The sequence below is a fragment of the Microcaecilia unicolor genome, chromosome 3, assembly GCF_901765095.1.
Source record: "Microcaecilia unicolor chromosome 3, aMicUni1.1, whole genome shotgun sequence".
Classification (NCBI taxonomy): Eukaryota; Metazoa; Chordata; class Amphibia; order Gymnophiona; family Siphonopidae; genus Microcaecilia; species Microcaecilia unicolor.
Window position 1 is genome coordinate 123,092,885 of NC_044033.1, and position 19,983 is coordinate 123,112,867.

Sequence of the window (19,983 nt, forward strand, 5' to 3'; positions counted from 1 at the left end):
AGGGCCCATGTCACAGCAAGAGGCTTGATGGGAAGCTTCAATAGAAGCATAAAAATCAAATCAACTAAGGCTGTACAGAGATGGGTCTACCTTCTACGGGATGATGGTAAGCTCCAGTTGCACTAAGATGAACCCTAACAGAGTTTGATTTCAGATTTGTCTCTGACAAATGCAGAACATATTCAAGCAGGTTTTGTATGGGGTAATGAAGGGATATATGGATCTGCTCTCAAATCAGATAGCAAACCTCTACCATTTAAATCTGTATGGTCTTTTAGTGGGTTCCTTTCTGGAAGCCAGCAAGATTTGCATAACCGTCTTTACCACATTCTCTGGCAACGAATTCCAGAGTTTAATTACACGTTGAGTGAAGAAAACTTTTCTCCGAGTCATTTTAAATTTACTACATTGTAGCTTCATCGCATGCCCCCCTAGTCCTAGTATTTTTGGAAAGCATAAACAGACGCTTCACATCTACCCGTTCAACTCCACTCATTATTTTATAGACCTCTATCATATCTCCCCTCAGCCGCCTTTTCTCCAGGCTGAACAGCCCTAGCCGCTTTAGCCTTTCCTCATAGGTAAGTCGTCCCATCCCCTTTATCATTTTCGTCGCCCCTTCTCTGCACCTTTTCTAATTCCACTATATATCTTTTTTGAGATGCGGCGACCAGAATTGAACACAATATTCGAGGTGAGGTCGCACCATGGAGCGATACAAAGGCATTATAACATCCTCATTTTTGTTTTCCATTCCTTTCCTAATAAAACCTAACATTCTATTTGCTTTCTTAGCCGCAGCAGCACATTGAGCAAAAGGTTTCTACGTATCATCAACGACGACACCTTTCTTGGTCTGTGACTCCTAATGTGGAACCTTGCATGACATAGCTATAATTTGGGTTCCTCTTTCCCACATGCATCACTTTGCACTTGCTCGCATTAAGCGTCATCTGCCACTTAGACAACCAGTCTCGTAAGGTCCTCTTGTAATTTTTCGCAATCCTCCTGCGATTTAACGACTTTGAATAACTTTGTGTCATCAGCAAATTTAATTACCTCACTAGTTATTCCCATCTCTAGGTCATTTATACATATGTTAAAAAGCAGCGGTCCTAGCACAGACTCCTGGGGAACCCCACTAACTACCTTTCTCCATTGAGAATACTGACCATTTAACCCTACTCTCTGTTTTCTATCTTTTAACCAATTTTTAATCCACAATAAAACACTACCTCCTATCCCATGACTCTCCAATTTCCTCTGGAGTCCTTCATGAGGTACTTTGTCAAACGCCTTCTGAAAATCCAGATACACAATATCAACCGGCTCACCTTTATCCACATGTTTGTTCACCCCTTCAAAGAAATGTAGTAGATTGGTGAGGCAAGATTTCCCTTCACTAAATCCATGTTGACTTTGTCTCACTGATCCATGCTTTTGAATATACTCTGTAATTTTGTTCTTTATAATAGTCTCTACCATTTTGCCCGGCACTGACGTCAGACTCACCGGTCTATAATTTCCCGGATCTCCTCTGGAATCTTTTTTAAAAATCGGCGTTACCTTGGCCACCCTCCAATCTTCCGGTACCACACTCGATTTTAAGGATAAATTACATATTACTAACAATAGCTCCGCAAGTTCATTTTTCAGTTCTATCAGTATTCTGGGATGAATACCATCCGGTCCAGGAGATCTGACACTCTTTAGTTTGTAGAACTGCCCCATTACATCCTCCAGGTTTACAAAGAATTCATTAAGTTTCTCCGACTCGTCAGCTTCGAATACCATTTCTGGCACCAGTATCCCACCCAAATCTTCCTCGGTGAAGACCGAAGCAAAGAATTCATCTAATCTCTCCACTACAGCTTTGTCTTCCCTGATCACCCCTTTTACTCCTCGGTCATCTAGCATTCTAACCGATTCTTTTGCCGGCGTCCTGCTTTTAATATACCTAATATGTGTTTTAGCCTCCAACGCAATCTTTTTTTCGAAGTCCCTCTTAGCCTTCCTTATCAGTGCTTTGCATTTGACTTGACATTCCTTATGCTGTTTCTTATTATTTTCAGTCGGTTCCTTCTTCCATTTTCTGAAGGATTTTCTTTTAGCTCTAATAGCTTCCTTCACCTCACTTTTTAACCATGCCGGCTGCCGTTTAGTCTTCCGTACTCCTTTTTTAATACGCGGAATATATTTGGCCTGGGCTTCCAGGATGGTGTTTTTGAACAGCATCCACGCCTGATGTAAATTTTTGACCCTCGCAGCTACTCCTCTAAGTTTTTTTTTCACCGTTCTCATTTTGTCATAGTCTCCTTTTTTAAACGCCAACGTATTTGACTTCCTATGTATACTTACTTCAACGCTAATATCAAATCCGATCATATTATGATCACTGTTATCAAGCGGCCCCAGCACCATTACCTCCCGCACCAGATCATGCACTCCACTAAGGACTAGGTCTAGAATTTTTCCATCTCTCGTCGGCTCCTGTACCAGCTGCTCCATAAAGCAGTCCTTGATTTCATCAAGGAATTTTACCTCCCCCTAGCGTGCCCCGATGTTACATTTACCCAGTCAATATCAGGGTAACTGAAATCACCATTATTGTGTTGCCCAGTTTGTTTGCGCCCCTAATTTCCTTTAGCATTTCTGCATCCGTCTGTTCATCCTGGCCAGGCGGACGATAGTACACTCCTACCACTGTCCTTTTCCCCTTTACACATGGAATTTCAATTCACAGGGATTCCAAAAAGTGTTTTGTTTCCTGCAGAATTTTCAATTTGATTCAAGGCTCTCCTTAATATACAATGCTACCCCTCCACCAATTCGATCCACCCTATCACTACGATATAATTTGTACCCCGGTATGACCTTCCACCAGGTCTCAGAGATACCTATTATATCTAATTTTTCATTTAGTGCAATATATTCTAACTCTCCCATCTTATTTCTTAGGCCCCTCGTATTCGCATATAGACATTTCAAACTATGTTTGTTGTTCCTATTTACATCATGCTCAGTACTTGACAGTATTAATTTGCAATCTTTTGTCTGATTTTTATTTTTATTTAAGGACACCTGATCTACTACGGTCTCTTCTGCAACCTCACTATCAGGTTACCCTATCTTCCCTGTTTTGGTGATACCTTTGAATGATACCTTATCCCGAACCATGCGCTCTTGAGCGACTGTCGGCCTTCCCCCCGTTTCTAGTTTAAAAGCTGCTCTATCTCCTTTTTAAATGCCGATGCCAGCAGCCTAGTCCCACCCTGGTTAAGGTAGAGCCCATCCTTTCACAATAGGCTCCCCCTTCCTTTCAGGAAAGCTAATGTTAACCTTTTAAGATCTTAGCTGTGAGGACAAGGTGGAGGTGGCCCAGTGCTCCCACCAGCTGCTTTCCAGTTGCTATGGAGGACTTGCAGCCTATCTGCATATCCTCACAGCCTTCTCCCTGGTGACTCCCAGGTCCACTCTGATCCGCTCAGGGCCTTCGCTCCAGGTGTCCAGCGCTTCCACCAGCTGCCTTCCAGGTGCTGTGGAGGACTTGCAACCCATCTGCATATCTTCACGGCCTTTTTAGTCAGAAGGGGAATGGATAAGACGACAATATTTATTCATTTTACACCAATTAATCACTTTGCCACATTGTTTGCTCAGAAGCCTCTAGATGTCACTAGAAGGGCACTACAGGAGCATAGTGATACAGACCCCATGAACATCTAGATTACTAGTCAGTAGTGCTTAAAACTCATTATCTCAAATGACCTGATGGTCCCAGTACACTTGCTAGTAGTCAGGTGGTTACATCACTCATGAATATCACCATTACAACTATAAAAAGATGGAAAAACATTTTGAAATATTGGAAGCCAGAAGGACTTTATATTTCAACGGTTTTTATTGAAAACAGTGTACATTGTGTCAACATCAAATATTCAATATATACATTCCGTCATATCATTCCCTTCTAAACAACCAGCAAACAAATTGGACCTACTGTTTTCACTTTGTGTTCCTTTTCCCCCCGTTCCCCCCCCCCTTTCCCTAATCCCCCCTATTCCCTAACCTCCCCCCTCCCTTCCTGTTAACCCTCCTATTAACCTTCCTCCCCCCGGAAAACTCACAATCATCTTAAAGAGGAATTATCCCACTCACAACTTCAATATAGTGTCTACAGCACATTAAGCACAAAACTCTTACCCTTAGCTGATAGGGTATCTATATATTTTCCCCAGATCTTCAAAAACTGATTCTTTCGTTTTGGGGATCCCCTGGCTTCTCTGGCCTCCCACATCAGAAGCTGATGCACCATATTCCGCCAGTGCCAGAATTCCGGCACAGCCTCCGAGGTCCAATTTTGTAGTATGCATTTCTTTGCCAGAAGACATCCCTTACGAAAAAATAGTGTTTCCTCTGAAGTATTCCCTCTAAATGACCCATAGATATCCAGCAACATTTGTGAGGGGGTTCCTATTATTTCACAAGATAGCAGGTTTGACAGATAGTTGGCCACTCTAGACCAGAAGCCCTGTATGACTTCACAACTCCAAAATGCATGATAGAATGAGTTTTCTGTAATTTTACATCGTAAGCATATTGCATTTTGTGTTCCCCCACATTTTGCTAGTTGAACTTGTGTGAAGTAGGCTCTATGAAGTACCCGAAATGCACATTCCCGATATTGGGCTCCACTTACTAAATTTGCAATACCCTTCACTTGTCTGTTAATGTCCCAATTGGGGAGGGCTATTCCCAAATCTTTCTCCCACCGTTCTTTAACTATTTTCAAGTTTTTATTCATCCCCACCGAACCTAATGCCTTATACACTTCAGAGACTGATGGCTCAGTGTCCGAGATTCCCTCAAAGAATTCTTTCAACTTGGACCCTGATTTTTGTCTCAATTTCTCCCCATCTAAAGAATGTATAAAATGTTTCAGCTGGCAATAAGCAAAAGTGTCCCCCCATTGCATCGGCTCATTACCCAGTATTTGTTCTCGCGATTTTATCTGCCCTTCCTCGCCCATTATATCTTCCAAATACATTATTCCTCTTTCCTCCCATCTTTTAAATGCTGGATTCTCCAAGCCTGACACAAATTTAGGGTTCCCCCGAATGGTCATTAATTCCGTGACTTCAGTGTCCACTTCCAGACATTTTCCCAGAAACTGCCACGCCTCACGTAGCGGCGTCAACAACAAACTGTGACTTAGATGTTTAGGGATCAAAGATCTCTCCACTTGCAACAATGACACCAAACGATATGGAGCATAGTATGCCTCTTCCATCTCTGGGGGGTATAACTATTCGATTCAAAAAGCCAATCTCTAATATGTCTCAATAAACATGCCATATTATATAGTTTCATGTTAGGCAAGCCTAGTCCCCCCTGTGACCAACCCCCCCATAGCAGCTGGTATTTCATTTTCGCCTTTTTGTTCGCCCAGCAAAATCTCATTACCAGTCTGTAGAACGTTTTCAGATCTTTGTTCAACAGCCTAAGGGGAAGGGTTTGCATGACGTATAGCCAGCGAGGGAGAATTACCATACGTATAAGCCCCAAACGACCTATCAAAGAAAGTGGCAAGGTTTCCCATTTTTCCAGCTGTTGTTTAGTTTGAGCCAAAAGTTGTTTTATATTAAGTTTATAAAGGTCCCTAGTCTTCATTGATAGCAAGATTCCTAAATAGCGGAAGTGCCCCCTTGCCCACCGCAACGGGAACATCCCTGGCCAGGTTCTATTCATCTCTTCGTCCACAGCCAGTGCCTCTGACTTTTCCAGATTTAACTTAAGACCGGAGAAATCCCCAAATTCTTGAAATGCTTCTAATAAAGCTGGCAACGATGTCTCCGGTCTCGTGATCACAACTAACAAGTCATCAGCAAAGGCCGCCAATTTGAATTTTACCGTACTCAAGGTTACACCATGAATTTCTGCATTAGAATATACCTCTCTTATCAATGGGTCCAAATACAATGCAAACAATAACGGTGACAAGGGACAACCTTGACGAGTTCCTCTCTCTATCCTCACATTTTCTGAACAATTACCGTTCACCATCACTCTCGCTTTTGGTGAGGTGTAAAGAGAATTAACCGCTCCCAAAAACCATCCGTCAAATCCATATTTTTCCATTACTGTGAACAGAAACTCCCATTTCACACGATCAAAGGCCTTTTCCGCATCAAAGCTTACTACGAGTGCTGATCTATTTGCCTTACCAATCTGTTCCAAAGAGATTAGAATCCGCCTGAGATTCTTAGATACCACTCGACCTTTAACAAAACCCACCTGTGCTTCGTGCACCAGTCTTGGCAACACTCGACCCATTCTGTTTGCCAGTATCTTTGCAAAAATTTTAACTTCACAGTTTAATAATGATATGGGTCTATAAGATTCAGGTAGAGTCACATCCCTCTTGGGTTTCGGGATTAATATGATACGCGCTATATTCAATTGGTCTGGCAGTGACCCCTTCTCCACCCATTCATTATATGCTTCCACCATTGGTGGCAGAATGGTCTCTCCCATCAATTTATAAAACTCTATCTTCAAACCATCCGGTCCAGGAGTTTTCCCTGATTGACTACTTCCAATGGCCCATCCCACCTCATCACTAGATATAGGGGCATTGAGCTGATCTCTCTCCCCATCAGTCAGTCTCGGAGAATCCAGATTGTCCAAATATAAAGTACTGTCAAGGCCTGAATTATCCCTTTCTGCATATAATTGCTGATAGAAGTTCTGGAAAATATCTCGGATTTCCACGTCCGAATGGCATAGTTTACCTGTCTGATCTTTCAAAGCTGTTACTGTACGGGTAGCCTGTTTCCGAGCTATAAGTCGCGCCATCATCTTCCCACCTTTACCCCCAAATTTGTATAATTGAAATTTATAATAGGTTTGTGATTTCACCTCACGTTCATGGATCAGCGTATTCAGCATCACCTGTGCCCCTAGGAGCTCCTTTCTAGTATGAACGTTTGGAGTTTCACCAAATCTTTTCCGTAACGTACGAATCTGGGCCTCTAATCTCAAAATTTCTTTGTCCCTTGCTTTTTTAAAATGGCTGACATAGCTGATCATTTCTCCTCTCATGACAGCCTTGGCTGCTTCCCAATAAGAGGAGGCACTCTCAACTGAGTTTTCATTAGTAGCTTTATATTCATCCCATTTAGCCAACAATCCCTCTTTAAAGCCTATATCTTTGACTAAATAGCTCGGAAAAGACCACCATCTCATTTTCTCTTCCATCCCCACTGGTTGCCACTTCACCCATACTTCTGCGTGGTCTGAAATAGCGTATGGTCCTATTCTCGACTCTCTAACCCCTCCCAGCAGTGATCGAGACATCAGTATATAATCTATCCTCGATTGGGTATTATGCGCCCTCGATATATGAGTATAGTCCCTATCTTGTGGATGTAACACTCTCCATACATCTAACAGGTCTAATACAGTGCAAAGATTGGGCAGCCCTCTCGAGGGCCAGTGTTTTAGCGTAGGAGGAGGCTGAGATTTATCCAGTTCTGGGTCACACACCATGTTAAAGTCCCCTCCTAGGATTAATGGGATGGGGTCTACTGCAGTAAGTATGTTCACCAAACTTCTGTAAAATTGAGCCTCAAAGTGGTTGGGAGCATATATGCTGCCTAATAGTACCTGCTGTCTTGCTATTATCACCTTACCAAAAACATAGCGCCCCTCTTGATCTTTAGTCACATCACTCATTTCTGTCACCAGCCCTTTCCTGATTAGAATAGCTACTCCTCCCTTTTTCCCTTTAGCTGGTGCGGCTACACACTGTCCTACCCATCACCTGGCCAGCTTTTCATGTTCTTTATCCGAGAGATGTGTTTCTTGTAAAAGAGCTATGTCAGCTTGAATTCTTTGCAGATATTTCAAAATTTTTGATCTTTTGATGGGTGAATTAATACCACCCACATTCCATGTTACAATTTTTATCATTTAAGGAACATAAAAGCATCCTATTTGCCATTGAAACCTTTTATCTTCTGAAAGAGGCCACCCCAGCCCATGACCCCTCTCAGTTACCTCTGTGTGCTGTAGGTTAGTGTGTTCCAATTCCTCTCTACCTCTGTAGTGTTTATATTTACCCTTTGAGTTTTCCGTCTTATGACCATCTGAATCCCTTCCCTTATAACTCCCCTTCTCCTCCCAGATCCCCCTCCCCATCCCCTTTTATTATCCCTGCTAATTCCCCCCACGGAATTTAGTCACGTTTGACCCCCCCCCCTTGCTATTCCCCGCTCCTTAAACCGGTTTAACTTGTACTCTCATTTACATGTAAGAGCCTCTATATTCCCTTTAACTCCCTTTTCCCCAGATTTAAAGTTTACAGTTTTCCCATATATTATCCCGCAAAAATGCTCCAATCATGTGAACCTACTACAACTTCCTATAACTGTCAAACAATTTTACCATTTCAACCATTCTTTGATTATTCTCTCAGTTCTGCTAGCCTGCAATGAAGTGCAGAAGTATATAAAACCAAAACAGTTATCTCAACTCTCTTCCGCATATCATCATGTCTTCATCCATAGGCTTGGTTCCCAACTTTAACAGACTGTATTTCACCTCTTTGGTGTTGGGTCAATCAGCCGATCAGATAATTAAACCATTTGTTCTGTAATAACTCAGCAAAGCCGGAGGATTTAAATCTCTTATAGCAGTCCCTTTCTCTCCTGCTTCTCTCCAATCTATTTCTCCGAAGCCTGCTGGTCATTCTCACTAATATGTCCACTTCTATTATATTTCAGAGTTGCCAACATCCCAGTATAGTTACAAATATTACTTCTATGGAGCTCCAATTAGTTTCTCCATTGTCTTTTCATTCGCATCCCAATGCTCCTCTTTTGTCCAGGAGTCAGCAACAGATCATACTTCAAAACTTACTTAAAATTATTCTGCGCATTGTAAATGTCCGCCGCTTGCCGCCAAAGGAAGCAATTCTTTACTTGAATAACTTTCAGTTGTAACATGTGCCTTTCTTTACCTTATTCATCTCTCGTCTGCAGCAGTTGTTTTACAAAGTCTTGTGCCGCTTGTGTTGTTTCATAGGTTTTCGTCGCAGACTGATGGGTTACCCGTAGTTTCGCCGGGTACAGCAAGGTAAATTTAACCTTATGTTGGATTAATTGGGAGCAAATTGGTGAAAAGCTCCTTCTCTTCGCCGCAACTGCCGCCGAGTAGTCCTGGAAGCAAAGGATTTTTTGGTTATTGTATTTAAGAGCCATACCTCCTCTCATAGCTTGCAATATCGCTGTTTTTTGAACAAAATTCAGGAAACGGCAGGTAACTATCCTGGGCCTGGCGTCACCCGCTCTCTGCATCCCCATGCGGTGTGCTCTTTCAATTTGCAACGGGCCCAGCTCTGTGCTCAATTTTAGTTCTTTCATCAGCCATGTTTCAAGGAAAGTACGTAGTTCTTTATCGCTGATTTCTTCGGGGAGCCCCACGAAGCGTAAGTTATTACGTCGGGATCTGTTTTCTAGATCCTCGAGTTTCTCAGCTTGGTCTTCTACCAGCTTTTGAAGTTTAGCATATTTTTCTTCTACAACTCCCGTACGGTCTTCCAGGGCCCCCGTGCGCTGTTGGTGCGCTACCAGGTCTTGGCTCAATTGCGCCATATGATTTTGTAATCCCTCCAGTTTTGAATTCAAGCCTTCCAACTTTTTATCTAGGATCGCCTCCATCGCGGTCGTCACCTCTCCCACAATCTCCGCTGCCCACGCCGACCCGACTGCAGAGGTTGGCGGGCTCGCTGGGGCCGCCATTTTGTCTTCCAGCGCTTTACTCTTGTCTCTGTCCTTTTTTAGCGATTTAGCCGTCATACCTGCTATCAATCTCTCTTTCGGCCGCAGAATCTTAATGTGTCAGCTTTCCGCTAGTAATTGTGGTTCACACCGCCTTGTTTCTGGAGTTAATTCGATGGGAATTACAAGGAGGTACCTGGAGCTAGTCTAGCCTCGACCGCTCCGGTACATAGCGTCACGTGACCTTCGCCAGAAGGACTTTAATGAAAAAAAAATGTCCTTGCTTTTCAACTTGTCTCTCCCCTCCCCCCCCCCCCCCAACCAACTTGTTTTGCTTTATTTAGTCTATCTTTTGGTAGTGGTGGGTTTGCCTGGGTATTTTTACTATTTTTCACTTTTTTTGCTTTCCTCTTTCCCTCAGAGATGTGCACAGGCCAAAACACTTTGGCTTCTGGTATGAAATAACACACACCAACAAAAAGGACAATTCCCTATGAAGCCAAATCCACAAATACCAGGGTAGTATACAAATACCACCACTTCTCACTTGCCCTGTCCTTAACCTCACCTATTATTCCTTACCCTTAATTGTTCTGTCTGTTTACCTGTCTTATCTAGATTGTAAGTTCTTTGAGCAGGGACTGTCTTTTTGTGTTTGGTGTAGAGCACTGCGTATGCCTTGTAGCGCTATAGAAATGATAAATAGTAATAGTAGTAGTGAGTAGAGAAGGGACATAGCCAGCCAAAACACTGATGTAATCCAGAGGTAAGTTGCAACAAACTTATTAAGCAGTATAATTCAGGAGTTGGTATATCTAAAAACATACAGACAAACAAAAGCCAAAATGAGAATAAGAACAGAAATGGTATAACTAGCAAATATCACCTCATAAAACATATGTCTATAAAACCAATATAACAAAATATAAAAGAACATCATACATAAACACAATGTAAAAGGAAATGATATTACCTTAAGAAAGAGAGGCACAAGATAATCATACACGTACACAGGTATCTATAAATATAATCAGGCTAATTTAATTAACATGTATAGCACTGAAAACAACTCATACTTAAAATAATCAATGGGCAATGATAAGTCAATCAACCTCTATACACCAGCACTAGAAATACTAAAGTACATGTATTTTATACCAATTCACATAAAACCAAGAAATCATATAAACATATATATATATTAATACACCTACTTAAGAAAATAATGTATGTACACAAAGATATTACAAAGGGTTTTTGCCAATTAAAAAATCTTTTCTGCAACATTACAAATGAACCCAACAAGTTAAATTAAATATGATGTTGAATATCTGTATCATATGCAAATGCTAAGGCTTTAAAAACAATGCTGAGCTGTAAAACAAAAAAAAAAAAACGCCTACAATATAATAGACTAAAACTAGAGAGTATAATCATGTGGATAGTTTAAAACGAAACAACATAATATGGGTAAGCAATGAGAAAGAGCTCAAATCTAGCAGCAGGAGTAAAGCTAAGAAGTGTTTAAGCAAGCACAGACCCACACTGGCAGATCAGGGAGTTAAAAAGGAATTTTTTCCGTACCAATTCTTAATAAAGAAATATAAATATACATTGTCAATGTACGTCAAAGAATTACATCCATAAAATAAAAGGAAAACACGGGCAAATACCTACAAAGAAAACAGGTTAACACTGAATTATTTTAACTTTGGTGCACTAAAACACTGTACATATATAAAATACTGCTGTTGAAGCCAGCCATTGTAAATAAAACTGAGACCTGGCCGGAAAGATCAATAAAAAGTTAAGTTATATATTTAAAAAGTAAAAAAGCTATAGTAGTACACCACTTTCAAACAATAAAAATAATGAAAAGGGAGATGGGGGTGTGGATTAGGTAAACCTTAAAAAAAAAAAAAGCATAATTGCACACAAATGAATTATCTTTCAAGATTGTAGTGAAAATGCAAAATAAGGAGGTCAATGGGGAGGGGGGGGAACGAGAGCAAAAAGCAGCCATACACACGAATTGTGTGCTTAAAAATCATCTTGTTTTGGAAGTGAGGCTTAAACAAAACTGACTACTTCAAGGCTCCCAAACTTTGGGCTTCTTTTACTAAACTGCGCTAGTGATTCTGGGCGTGGCAAAAGCACTGAAGCCCACTGAATAGGCGGCATCACATTTGCTGCACAAGAATCTCTAGTGTGGTTTAGTAAAAGAGGCCTTTTCTGCAAAAAACAAAAGGCAAAAACCAAAATGTACTACTGCAGGTGGCAGAAAAATGTGTCACAACTCATCCAATACAAGAAGTGAAGGAAACAGCATTAAGGAATGTACTGCCATAATAAACGCTAAGAACATGCACACTCTTAAGTATAAAAGGAGAATCTGTATATATGCATGTAATATACATATGAGCTGGGCACAAAAAACACTGAATACAGGACTGCCCCATATAATCTTGATGCAGTTGTATTGGACTTAAAGGAAAAAAATGATAATATACTAAAACAAAAAGACAAAAAAGGAGGGAAAAAGGGGGGAAGGAGAAAGAGAAATGGGAAAATAGGGGGAGAGGAAAGGGGGAAGAGAAAGACTGGAGGAGAGGAATGGCATTAAGGGGATAGATAGGAAGGATAAGGGGAAGGTAGGGGAGAAAAAGGAGAGAAAAAAAGAAAAGGAATAAACAAAACAAATAAACAAGGTAGAGGGAAAAAAGGAAAGGGGGAAAAAAGGGAGGGCAGGAAAAGGAGCAAAAGGGGAGAGGAATAACCATAAGTATTGCCATACTGGGAAAGACCAAAGGTCCATCAAGCCAAGCATCCTGTTTCCAACAGTGGCCAATCCAGATCACAAATACCTGGCAAGATCCCAAAAAAGTACAAAACATTTTATACTGCTTATCCCAGAAATAGTGGATTTTCCCCAAGTCCATTTAATAAGGGTCTATGGACTTTTCCTTTAGGAAGCCGTCCAAACCTTTTTTAAACTCCGCTATATTAACAGCCTTTACCACAATCTCTGGCAATGAATTCCAGAGTTTAATTACATGTTAAGTGAAGAAAAAGTTTCTCCGATTCGTTTTAAATTTACTACATTGTAGCTTCATCGCATGCCCCCTAGTCCTAGTATTTTTGGAAAGCGTAAACAGACGCTTCACATCTACCCGTTCAACTCCACTCATTATTTCATAGACCTCTATCATATCTCCCCTCAGCCGCCTTTTCTCCAAGCTGAAGAGCCCTAGCCGCTTTAGCCTTTCCTCATAGGGAAGTCATCCCATCCCCTTTATCATTTTCGTCGCCCTTCTCTGCACCTTTTCTAATTCCGCTATATCTTTTTTGAGATACGGCGACCAGAATTGAACACAATACTCGAGGTGCGGTCGCACCATGGAGCGATACAAAGGCATAACATCATCCTCATTTTTGTTTTCCATTCCTTTCCTAATAATACCTAACATTCTATTTGCTTTCTTAGCCACAGCAGCACACTGAGCAGAAGATTTCAACGTATCATCGACGACGACACCTAGATCCCTTTCTTGGTCCGTGACTCCTAACATGGAACCTTGCATGACGTAGCTATAATTCGAGTTCCTCTTTCCCACATGCATCACTTTGCACTTGTTCACATTAAACTTCATCAGCCATTTAGATGCCCAAAGGCATATTTTCAAAGCACTTAGCCTTCCAAAGTTCCATAGGTTTCTATGGAAGGCTAAGTGCTTTGAAAATATGCCTCCCAGTCTCGTAAGGTCCTCTTGTAATTTTTCACAATCCTCCCGCGATGTAACGACTTTGAATAACTTGGTGTCATCAGCAAATTTAATTACCTCACTAGTTACTCCCATCTCTAGGTCATTTATAAATATGTTAAAAAGCAGCGGTCCCAGCACAGACCCCTGGGGAACCCCTCTAACTACCCTTCTCCATTGAGAATAATAACCATTTAACCCTAAAAAAAACAAAAAAATGGGGGAGGGGAAGGGGCAGGGAAGATAATATGTGGATAGGCAATAAAAGGAAAATAGGGAAAGGGGAAGGAAAAAGAGGAAAGAAGGAAGAAAGAGGGAGACAGAGGGAACGGAGAAGGAAAGAAAAGAACAGAAAAGAAAAGGGAAAAGGAACGGAGAAAACAAGGAGGGGGAAGGGGAAGGAAAAGAGCAAGGGAAGAAGTGGATAAAAAAAGGGAAGATAAAACAAAAGAAGGAAAAACAAGGAGACCTATAAAAATGGTCTGTAATCAATAATCTATGAAGTGCAATGGAATTAAGTTGAAAAATGAGCCTTTGTTCAGCACCTAAACGTACTGAATCAACATCGTCTCCCCTCCACCTTTGTTAAAATGTCTTGAACACAAAAAACTAAGCCACTAATGACATGTCCTGCCCGATTCCAATGGTCAACCAAGGGCAAAGTAAGGATGTTATAATTATGACAGCTAAGATGTTCGATAATGTGTGTCTTATTCATCCTCTTGGTTTTGCCCACATATAAAAGGAAACAAGGGGAACAAAATAATGTAAAGAACTTGAGCCATATTACAATCTGAATTATGTTTAAGTTTATATGTTTTAAGTGTCTGAGGATGTGTAAGGACCGAAATGTCCAAAGAATGTAAACAGACACTACACCTACCACTGCTTTTGTGTCCCAGATGTTGACCTTCTGCGACAGGTGCACGGAGATCGGGTAAGGTAGATAGTACCAATTTATCGTTCAAATTTCTACCCCTAGAATATGCCACTACTAGATGTTTGTCTCAAAAACATGCATGTCCCTCCAAGATATGCCAATGCTTGTGGATTGGTTTCTGGATATGACTTGCTAAATGTCAATGCTGCATGTGCATACCAAATCCGGAGGATCATAATGTATCTGAAGCAAATAATTGGTCCCTATTAGAATCTCTTGCTCTAGATATCCATCTTGTATGTAGCTGTCAGGGTAACTTCTGTTTTTAAAACGAGCCCCCATGACTTGTGCTTGCTTCTCATACTCATTGAAGTCTGAATGTAAACTGCGTAACCTAAGAAACTGATAATATGGTAAATGATTATTAAGACTTGTATTGTGGAAACTGGTATAGTGGAGATAAGCATTTCTATCGATGGGCTTTTTGTAAATAGTAGTAGTAAACTGATTTGTCTCTCTTAATAAGAATGTGCAGGGCCCTGTTTACTAAGCCGCACTAACTTTTTAGCGCGCACTAGAGACACTCACTATATTCCTATGGGTGTCTCTAGCGTTAGCAGGCGCTAATTTTTAGAATGTGCTAAAAAGTTTGCACCTTAGTAAACAGGGTCCTAAAACAGCTAATTTCAGTGGTATTATACTGCATCTTAAAGGTCAGTTTACTGTCCCTTGTACTGAGCCACAAGTTGAATTCTATCAATCTATCTATCCAGATTACCTCTCCAAAGGAGAAAGATGTCATCAATATACCTTTAATAAGAGAAAACATTGTCCTTAAATGGATGGTCATCTAAAATGAACATTGAAAAATTAGACTTATAGGTTTGCGATATCAGGGGCCACAGATGCCCCCACAACTGTTCTCTTAATGTGTTGATAAGTTGAAAGCAGAAATAATGTTTCATTAGGGCTACGGTGGCAAAGGTGAGAATCAGATGATTCGGAATTCTACGATTGATGGTATGACCCCTCAAGGTCTCTTCTATCAACAGAAATGCTTCTAAGTGAGGGATGTTAGTGTACAAGGAGTTAATGTCTAAAGTGACCACAATGATGTCTGATAGATCTCTATCAAAGACATTTAGCAGACTGATCATATAGGTAGAATCTTTTGCATATGATTCTATAAGAATAAATGGACGCAAGAAAAACAACAACAAAGATGGATACAGGTTCTAATATATTGACCCATTTCCAAAGACAATGGGTCTGCCTGGGTTATTTAAAAACGTTACGTATTTTGGGTAAGATATAAACCGTGGGTACAACTGGGGTTTTAACCTGTAGAAATTCACTTTCTTTTGCTGTTAGAAAACCTGCCTTAGTTGCTAACTTCTTCAATTTCTTTCTGTAAATCAAGCAATGAACGGAAATTGTCTTGTTATTGACTCCAGAGTCAAACGCACTAACGGCACTCAAGTGTACTCTAAGTTAGTTTTGAGACCAGAATCAGAAAGATGCAGGAAGGCACCCCATAAGGGTAGGAAGAGGGCACCTAGCAGGATCAACTGCTCTGGCTGTACACCAGAGGGAAAATATTTTCCACTTGAAACAATACCATTTCTGCGTGGAAGGTTTCCTAGAGGCCAATAGTATCTTAGAGACTAATTCTGGAAGGATTAAGGAATGCAAGTCTATGTTGTCAAAAACCAAGTCATCAGGCTAGAGAGCTAGGATCTAACAGAAGAGGTACCCTTCTTTCTGTGGTACTAGGGTTGGGAAAAAATCTAACCTCAATGGTTCCATGCATTATAACTCTAGGAGAAAAGGGAAACCAGAATCAGAAAGATGCAGGAAGGCACCCCATAAGGGTAGGAAGAGGGCACCTAGCAGGGTCAACTGCTCTGGCTGTACACCAGAAAGAAAATATTTTCCACTTGAAACAATAACATTTCTGCGTGGAAGGTTTCCTAGAGGCCAATAGTATCTTAGAGACTAATTCTGGAAGGATTAAGGAATGCAAGTCTATCCTTACAGACGGGAGAGGGTCCGAGGGATTGGAGAACGGCGGAGGTGGTCCCTCTTCACAAGAGTGGTGATAGGGAAGAAGCCTCACTTCAGTTATTGGAAAAGTAATGGAAGCGATGCTGAAGGAAAGGATAGTGAATTTCCTGGAAGCCAATAAGTTGCAAGATCCGAGACAACATGGTTTTACCAAAGGGAAATCGTGCCAAACGAATCTCATTGAATTCTTTGATTGGGTGACAGGAGAATTGAATCAGGGACGAGCTATAGATGTAATCTACTTCGATTTCAGCAAAGCTTTTGACACAGGAGGCTCTTAAATAAACTGGATGGGCTGAAGATAGGACCTGAAGTGGTGAACTGGATTAGGAACTGGTTGACGGATAGAAGCCAGAGGGTGGTAGTGAATGGAATTCGCTCAGAGGAGGGAACGGTGAGTAGTGGTGTGCCTCAAGGATCGGTGCTGGGACCGATTCTGTTCAATATATTTGTGAGTGACATTGCCGAAGGGTTAGAAGGTAAAGTTTGCCTATTTGCGGATGATACTAAGATCTGTAACAGAGTGCACACCCGGGAGGGAGTGGAAAACATGAAAAAGGATCTGAGGAAGCTAGAAGAATGGTCTAAGGTTTGGCAATTAAAATTCAATGCGAAGAAATGCAAAGTGATGCACTTAGGGAATAGAAATCCTCGGGAGACGTATGTGTTAGGCGGGGAGAATCTGATAGGTATGGACGGGGAGAGGGATCTTGGGGTGATAGTATCTGAGGATCTGAAGGCGACGAAACAGTGTGACAAGGCGGTGGCCGTAGCTAGAAGGTTGTTAGGCTGTATAGAGAGAGGTGTGACCAGCAGAAGAAAGGGGGTGTTGATGCCCCTGTATAAGTCGTTGGTGAGGCCCCACCTAGAGTATTGTGTTCAGTTTTGGAGGCCGTACCTTGAGAAGGATGTAAAAAGAATTGAAGCAGTGCAAAGAAAAGCTATGAGAATGGTAAGGGATTTGCGTTACAAGACATATGAGGAGAGACTTGATGACCTGAACATGTATATTCTGGAAGAAAGGAGAAACAGGGGTGATATGATACAGACGTTCAAATATTTGAAAAGTATAAATCCGCAAACGAACCTTTTCCGGAGGTGCGAAGGCGGTAGAATGAGAGGACATGAAATGAGATTGAAGGGGGGCAGACTCAAGAAAAATGTCAGGAAGTATTTTTTCACGGAGAGAGTAGTGGATGCTTGGAATGCACTTCCCGCGGGAGGTGGTGGAAATGAAAACGGTAACAGAATTCAAACAAGCGTGGGATAAACGTGGGATAAACATAAAGGAATCCTGTTCAGAAGGAATGGATCCTAAGGAGCTTAGCTGAGATTGGGTGGCAGAGCTGGTGGCGGGAGGCGGGGATAGTGCTGGGCAGACTTATACGGTCTGTGCCCTGAAAAGGACAAGTACAAATCAAGGTAAGGTACACACAAAAAGTAGCACATATGAGTTTATCTTGTTGGGCAGACTGGATGGACCGTGCAGGTCTTTTTCTGCCGTCATTTACTATGTTACTATGTTACTAAGTTGTCAAAAAGCAAGTCATCAGGCTAGAGAGCTAGGATCTAACAGAAGAGGTACCCTTCTTTCTGTGGTATTAGGGTTGGGAAAAAATCTAACCTCAATGGTTCCATGCATTATAACACTAGAAGAAAAGGGAAACAAATTTGATGTGGCCAAGTAGGGAGCAATTAGGATCATGGTCCCTTGGTCTTTACGTAGTCTGAGAAGAGGTTTTCCCTATGAGAGGCAATGGGGGAAAGGTGTATAGAGGATCTGTTCCCCAGTGAAGCAAGAAGGCATCTGGGGCTACATGTTTGGCAGCATGGAGACTGGAACAAAAGCAGGGAAGCTTGTTGTTCTGAGGAGAAGCGAACAGGTCTATCACTGGAGTTCCCTACTGCTGGAATATTCGACGAACTACAGGCATGCTGAGAGACCATTCATGAGGCTGAAGAGGTGCTCATTTTGTCTGCCATAGCGCTCCGTTTGCCGACTAGGTAAACAGCTCTTATAGAGATGTTTCAAGAACCTGCCCAAGTCCATATCTGGTTTGCTTGTCAACAGAGGTGGTAACCTGCTCCTCCCTGTACGTCCCGGTACTCTGGACCTAAGCACTGAACACACTAATTATGGAGGCCTGTGCCTGAAACGCATAGAGTACACTTCTTTCAGCCCCTTGGCACCTTCGTTGATGTGGAGGGAAAAATGGCAGACAAAGAGGGGCATAATCGAAAGGGACACCCAAGTTTTGCTGAGGACGTCCTCGCAAAACGTCCGGTGGAGGGGCGGGGAAACCCGTATTATCAAAACAAGATGGACGTCCATCTTTCGTTTCAATAATACAGTCGGAGACACCCAAATCCTGAAATTTAGGTCGTTCTTAGAGATGGTCGTCCCTAGACTTGGTCGTTTCTGATTTTCGGCCATAATGGAAAGCAAGGACACCCATCTCAGAAACGACCAAATGCGAGCCCTTTGGTCGTGGGAGGAGCCAGCATTCATAGTGCACTGGTCCCCCTCACATGCCAGGACACCAACCGGGCACCCTAGGGGACACTACAGTGGACTTCATAAATTGTTCCCAGGTACATAGCTCCCTTATCTTGTGTGCTGAGCCCCCCAAAACCCACTACCCACAACTGTACACCACTACCATAGCCCTTACGGGTGAAGGGGGGTACCTACATGTGGGTACAGTGGGTTTGTGGTGGGTTTTGAAGGGCTCACATTTACCACCACAAGTGTAACAGGTAGGGGGGGATGGACCTGGGTCCGCCTGCCCGAAGTGCACTGCACCCACTAAAACTGCTCCAGGGACCTGCATACTGCTGTGATAAGAGCTGAATATTTTTTTTATTTATTTAATGCATTTGTATCCCACATTTTCCCACGTCTTTGCAGGCTCAATGTGGCTTACAATACATCATGAATTGTGGAGATATATAAAAAATAAACATTTAGTATTACAGAAGGACCTTGGGTAACATGATAATGATAAGCATGCTATTAATATAACAAGCAAATAGTAAAGACGATTCTGGGTATATGTGGAGGAGTTCATAGTTGTTGGTCTTTGTGGTATGTCTTGTTAAAAAGATGGGTCTTCAGTAGTGACATTTGAGGCTGGCAAAAAATATTTTTAGGGTGGGAGGGGGTTAGTGACCACTGGGGGAGTAAGGGGAGGTGATCCCCGATTCTCTCCAGTGGTCATCTGGTCAGTTCGGGCACCTTTTTGTGCCTTGGTCGTAAAAAAACAGGACCAGGTAAAGTCGTCCAAGTGCTCATCAGGAACGTTCTTTTTCTTTCCATTATGGGTTGAGGATGTCCATGTGTTAGGCACGCCCAAGTCTCGCCTTCGCTACACCTCCGAAATGCCCCCGTGAACTTTGGTCATCCCAGTGACAGAAAGCAGTTGGGGACGCCCAAAATCGGCTTTCACTTATACCGATTTGGGCGACCCTGTGAGAAGGACGCCCATCTTCCGATTTGTGT

At 42.0% G+C, this 19,983-nt stretch overlaps 1 protein-coding gene across 1 annotated transcript in view; it reads right to left on the reverse strand.

Moving 5' to 3' along the window:
* The window catches only part of TASP1 (taspase 1), a 317,359-nt gene that overhangs the window by 285,342 nt on the left and 12,034 nt on the right, over positions 1–19,983 (reverse strand).